This window comes from Schistocerca nitens, chromosome 1 (assembly GCF_023898315.1).
Source record: "Schistocerca nitens isolate TAMUIC-IGC-003100 chromosome 1, iqSchNite1.1, whole genome shotgun sequence".
Lineage (NCBI taxonomy): Eukaryota > Metazoa > Arthropoda > Insecta > Orthoptera > Acrididae > Schistocerca > Schistocerca nitens.
The window spans coordinates 337,560,000-337,566,766 of NC_064614.1; positions in this window are offsets into that span (position 1 = coordinate 337,560,000).

Below are 6,767 nucleotides of genomic sequence, written 5' to 3' on the forward strand. Positions count from 1 at the left end.
TAATTTTTCAGAATCATTTAATTCAAGTTCAAAGCTAAATCTCTTATTTCTAAATTGCATAGATTCAAGTTGCCTTTGAGATGATTGTTGAGGTATACCAAGACTAATCTTATTTAATTTAATTTCGTAGTGCTTCAGAAACAAAGTTGACTATTAATTTCAGTCACCAAATTAACTTTCAATTTTCCGGTATTATTAATTCTTTTGCTAAATAAAGTCAGAGTGTAGTGAAATTTATTACTTCTTACAAACATTCAGTTTTCACACAACATGTTTGAACCTTAAGTTGCCAAGTTTTTAGTGCTAATTATATGCGCATTAATCTTTCATTTTCAGTTATTATAGTAGTTGTCCATAGGGCTGGCAACCGTAATTTTCCCCAAATCTCAAATGTCTAATTAACGCCAATTAATTGGCAATGTAACGACCACACATTTACTTTCTTTATTAATTTTACCATTTTCTCAAAATTAATTTCCACCAATTTCATTTGCGTTTTTCCTTTCATTTAGGTGTAACTCTTTCCTCCCTCTTTACCGACAAATTAACTTTGGTGACGATTGCTTTTCCCAAATTTCCATTAGGTGCATGCAGTTTAATTTTTCACTGCCATTAAGCTCGATAAGTGAGGAGGAGGCTACACCCTCCATCCTGTTGAAACCAGGCTTCTTGAACATTTGGAAAGTTGTTCAATGCAGGTGTAACGAAAGTTCATAACATATCCATGTAACAATTGGCATTGACATTTATTGCGTTTCCCTGTTCATTTGCAAAAAAAATACGGTCCGATAATCACATGTGACAAAACACCACACCATACTGTCATGTAAAGGGTGTTCATGAACATCATTGGGATTTGTGTTTGCCCAGTAATGTCAGTTCTGTTTATTCATATAACCTGTGAGATGAAAATGTGCCTCATCTGACATCCTCAACTTGTTTAGAAATTCATTGTCATTGTTTATTTGAAGCATTCTGCAAACATTCTTCCAGGACATTCCAGCCATTGCTGATGGCATATGAATTGAACGCCGTGGGCTCAGTAGGACAGACTCACGTTCAACATCAACGTTCGCTGAGGAACGCACACTTCTCGGTTGTCCTGTTGGTTTCTTCTTGAGTGCAGATCCAGTCTCTTCAAAGTTATTAATCCAACATCTTATCTTATCAACATGTTCCACCTCCTGGAGGACCTCCTCACTACGGATCAATTGGAATGTAAATCTAATCTAATCTAATCTAATCTTTTCGACGAAATAACATCATGACGTCCTACATGTACATCTACAGCTACATGATTACTTTGCTATTCACAATAAAGTGCCTGGGAGAGGGTTCAATGAACCACCATCAAGCTGTCTCTCTACAGTTCCACTCTCAAACGGCACGCGGGAAAAACGAGCACTTAAATTTTTCTGTGTGAGCCCTGATTTCTCTTATTTTATCGCGATGATCATGTCTCCCTATGTAGGTGGTTGCCAACAGAATGTTTTCGCATTTGGAGGAGGAAACTGGTGATTGAAATTTCATGAGAAGATTCCATCGCAACGAAAAATGCCTTTGTTTTAATAATTGCCACTCCAATTCACGTATCATGTCTGTAACACTATCTCCCATGTTTCACGATAATACAAAACGAGCTGCCCTTCTTTGTACTTTTTCGATGTCATCCGTCAGTCTCACCTGATGCGGATCCTACACCGCACAGCAATACTCCAGAGTAGGACGGACAAGCATGGTGTAAGCAGTCTCTTTAGTAGACCTGTTGCACCTTCTAAGTGTTCTGCCAATGAATCACAGTCTTTGGTTTGCTCTACCCACTATATTATCTATGTGATCGTTCCAATTTAGGTTCACTGTAATTGTAATCCCTAAGTATTTAGTTGAATTTACAGCCTTCAGATTTGTGTGACTTCCCGTGTAATCGAAACTTAGCTGATTTCTTTTAGTACTTCACACTTTTCCTTATTCAGGGTCAATTGCCACTTTTCACACCATACCAGATATCTAAATCATATTGCAAGTCGTTTTGATCATCTGATGACTTTACAAGACGGTAAATGAGAGCATCATCTGCAAACAATCTAAGATGGCTACTCAGATTGTCTCCAATGTCATTAATATAGATCAGGAACAATAGAGGGCCTACAACACTTCCTTGGGGAACACCGGATATTACTTCTGTTTTACACGATGACTTTCCGTCTATTACGACGGACCTTTCTGACGGGAAATCACGAATCCAGTCGCACAACTGAGGCGATACTCCATAGGCACGCAATTTGGTTAGAAGATGCTTGTGAGCAACGGTGTCGAAAGCCTTCTGGAGATCTCAAAATATGGAATCAATTTGACATCCCCTGTCGATATTACTTCATGAGTATAAAGAACTAAATTATAAAAATGTCAAAACTCCCTCTGCGTCACTACCTAACTATCATTGTTTTTATAAAACTTTTCACGGCTAACGCACACTGTTGTCCATTCCACTGATCCATGATTGCTAAAATGGTGGACTGTTTACTCACTGACTGTCATGAACCCGCAGTGCTGCCATCTGCCCATGGCTGCCACTACTCATTTCAAACATTCCCGTTATTCTATGTCACACTGTATTTATTCTGTTACCCATGGTTTCTTTGCTGTTACATCCCTTGCAGCTATGCTTCTCTTTTAAATTCTGTGACTGCCATCTTTAGAGATGTCCACTGTTCTTCATCTGAACTGCCTACTGAGCTACCCATTATTGCACTATCTACAACCCCAGAGAACTTCAAATGTATGTCTTCATTCCTTAATTCTTCAGTATCCCATTTCTTTGTGCACTGATTCTTCCCAGCCTACTCTTCACTATTACTAAGTTTTGATGTGAGTCTATGCCTTCTCGTGGCTATGCCTTACAGTCCAATTTCTGATTTCCAAATCTCTGCCTGATGATGTTGTAATTTAACTGGAATCTTTCTGTATCTCAGCCTTTTCCAGGCATACCTTCTCCTCTTATGATTCTTGAACAGAGCATCCACTATTACTAACTGAAAGTTGTTGTGCCACTCAGTTAGTCTTTCTCCTTGCTAATTCTTACTACCAAGCCATATTCTCCCTTAACTTTCTTCTACTCCTTCCCCTACAACTTCATTTCATTGTACCTGTGCCCTTCCCTTTTCAGATTTTTTAGCTACCTACCACATTAAAACTTCTGACATTCCATACCCTGACACATAGTATGTTGCCCCTTTGTCAGTTATTCAATGTTTTTCTCATGATCACCTCCCCATTGGCAGTCCCCTCCAGGAGCTGTGAATGGGGGCAATCTTTTGCCTATGGAGAGATTGTCATGACATTCTCTTCAATTACATGTCACTTATCCTGTGGATACACTTTATGTGTCTTGTCTTTAATGCAGTGGTCTCCATTGCCTTCTGAATTGACACATCATTGATAATTGCTGTTTCATCCAGATTTTAGGGGCAGTATCCGATCCCAAGGGCATGAGAGTGCCCCGAAAATCTGTCCGCTCTACCACCTTCTTCGACAAGGCTGTTGACAACACCAGGGTGATTCTTGTGGTGTCACCGTCACACACCACACTTGCTAGGTGGTAGCCTTTAAATCGGCCGCGGTCTGTTAGTACACGTCGGACCAGCGTGTCGCCACTATCAAGTGAATTGCAGACCGAGCACCGCCACATGGCAGGTCTAGTCTAGAGAGACTCCCTAGCACTCGCCCCAGTTGTACAGCCGACTTTGCTAGTGATGGTTCACTGACTACATACGCTCTCATTTGCCGAGACAACAGTTTATCATAGCCTTCAGCTACATCATTTACTACGACCTAGCAAGGCGCCATATTCAGTTACTATAATCTGAACAGATAATATTGTGAATCATGTACCGTCAAGAGCGACATTCATCTTTAACGGATTAAAGTTAAGTATCAAACTAATTTCGTCCGCTTTCTGAATTCTCATTCCTTGTCATGTTCCAGACCTCACGTCAGTATAGTCCTTCCCTCTTCACGCCAGCTTGCATGAGCTAAAACGTGTGCATTTCGGCCTCCTCTAGTAACACGGTGTTGGCTCTTCAGACAACACAACAATTCTTATGCCTGAAGTATTCAGCTGTTATTGCTGATGATTTTTAATAAAAATTTAAGTAGTGATGAGGTTCGAACCCAAGACCCAGGACGTTTTGATAACTAGTCATAGGTGCTACTCCTTGACCACAAGTCTTAAATATTCACTAAAAATATTAAAATTGTTTCCAGGCAAGCCGCAACATATCTGAAAACTGCTATGAATTCATAATGAACAGATGACTCCAATAAAGACATCACCACACATGTACAACTGATGGTAGCACATTATTAATGTTTATGTATAAAATGGTTCATAACAAAAGTTCCAGACATTTTACTTAGGCATTTGTTCTGCCATTTGAAGGGTCCATGACATCAGCTACAAAAGAGCATGTTTGCCATACCACTGTACAAACAATTTGTTTTAAATAAATTGTTATATTGCTGATAATTAAGACAAAGAGCTCTCCACAATTACATAAATACAGGTTAGTCTCAGCATGAAATACTTAGTCCATCCATTTTACTATCATAGTGTGAAACTGGCAAGAGAGAATAAAGATGGTCAGTTGACTAACAATCACTGTTCCGGTTCATGCAGAATATAAAAAGTAATTTGATGTTAACATTTGTCACTAGAAAGAAATGATATTCAGTTACTATCGTTCAAACGTATATATTGCACGTAGTTAGAATATTTGAAAACCTTAATAGAATTATATTCTTGGAATGACGGTAGCACAATACAGGTTAGTCTCAGCATGAAATACTTAGTCCATCCATTTTACTATCATAGTGTGAAACTGGCAAGAGAGAATAAAGATGGTCAGTTGACAAACAATCACTGTTCCGGTTCATGCAGAATATAAAAAGTAATTTGATGTTAACATTTGTCACTAGAAAGAAATGATATTCAGTTACTATCGTTCAAACGTATATATTGCATGTAGTTAGAATATTTGAAAACCTTAATAGAATTATATTCTTGGAATGACAGTAGCACTTTTGACAATGGATCTCAGTCACATCAGGGAGCTGAGGCGGGAGTAGGCAGAGAACTGATCGAGGTCTTTTTCACTATTCTTGTTTGGGGTAAGATTAGGTTGGATTGATGTACTTGTCATTCCAATAGCTCCATAGTCAGAGTATCCTCCAGAGTGCAGATGATGTCAAAAAACAAGAATACAAAATAAATAATCACAAAGAAAAACAAATATGATACAGTACCTACTGCAGATACCAGTGAAATGGCTCCAATGGATATGGAACAAGCCAACAAATCTTAAACATATTTTCATCTAAACAATAATAAATAACTTGTAACAAAAAACATAAATTTTCAGTACGCGGAGATGCATATGATAAATCTTAGGCTATATGTGGCCATGCATCATCAGATATTAAATTAATTTTACAGCACTTATTTACAATGATCACATTAATGTACTGAATTTGTACAGATGTCAAACTGCACGAACACACACACTGTTTGGTATTATTAATAACATATACACATCAGTTGGTTCTACTTAGAAATTCATTAATTGAGTGCAAGTAGTTGGCTAACAATAAATCCTTCAAGCTCTTCTTATACTGAACTTCATTATTTAAGCTATTTATCACTGCTGGCAAGCAATTGAAAATGTGTGTCCTTGAATAACTGATACATATCTGAATCAAGTTAAGTGACTTTAAATCTTTGTGCAGATAATTATTATTTCCAATACTGATTTCATGAACTAAGATGTTGATTTGAAAAAGGTATATAGTTTCAATGACAAACTCCACCAAGGAATAAACACATTGGGAAGCAGCAATTAGTATCCCCAGTTCCCTAAACAGTTGTAACATAGCACAGCTGACACTGGCTAATGGGCTACGTGAGTGTGAGCCGTTGCTTAAGGGGAGTTAGATTGAAAAAAAAAAAAAAAAACATTTTCAGATTTTTATCTCATTATAAAATTTGCAATTTTCTGAATGAAAATATATATCACTTATAAACTCATATGGGAAGTATTTTATTTTATTTTTTAAATACAATCTACACTGGTTGAAAATGTTAAAATTTTTAGTGCGTTTCTTCAAGATCTAATAAAATCAGTAATTTTTTTTTATAGAAGGCTATGGATTGCTGTGTTATAAAGATTAAACTTTGTGTTTGTATTGGTAGCATTGTCAAAAACAGTATTGTATCATTTCATAGTATAAACACATATTGTATGTCAAAGTGCTAACATTTTTCTGAGGAAAAGTTATGAATAAATTTGTAAATCTCTCAAAAAGTAAAGTATGATGCCAAAACGAAGTGCTTTTAAGAAATGTGGGTTTCATGATAATAAATTCTCAAATAAAGGGAAACATTGTGTTCAACATGTGGTGTGTGAAGTTACAGGCAATGAAATACAGGCAAACTCGTCAGTATCTAGAGAAACACCCGTTAGTGCTTCGAAGATTAAAATAAAACGTGATACACAGTTTTCTCAAGTGATGTAGATGGTAGGTTAGGTTATATTCTGATAGATTTACACATCCTACTAAGGGTGTTAGGTGAATGTGTGTGTTGTAAAATATGTGGAGGGCCAGTTAGTTTACACGAAGACACTGAGGTATCAAATGGACTAACCAGGAAATGTATCATAATTGCGCCAGTTGTAAATATACTCATTCATTTTGGAATTCTGATAAGTATAAAT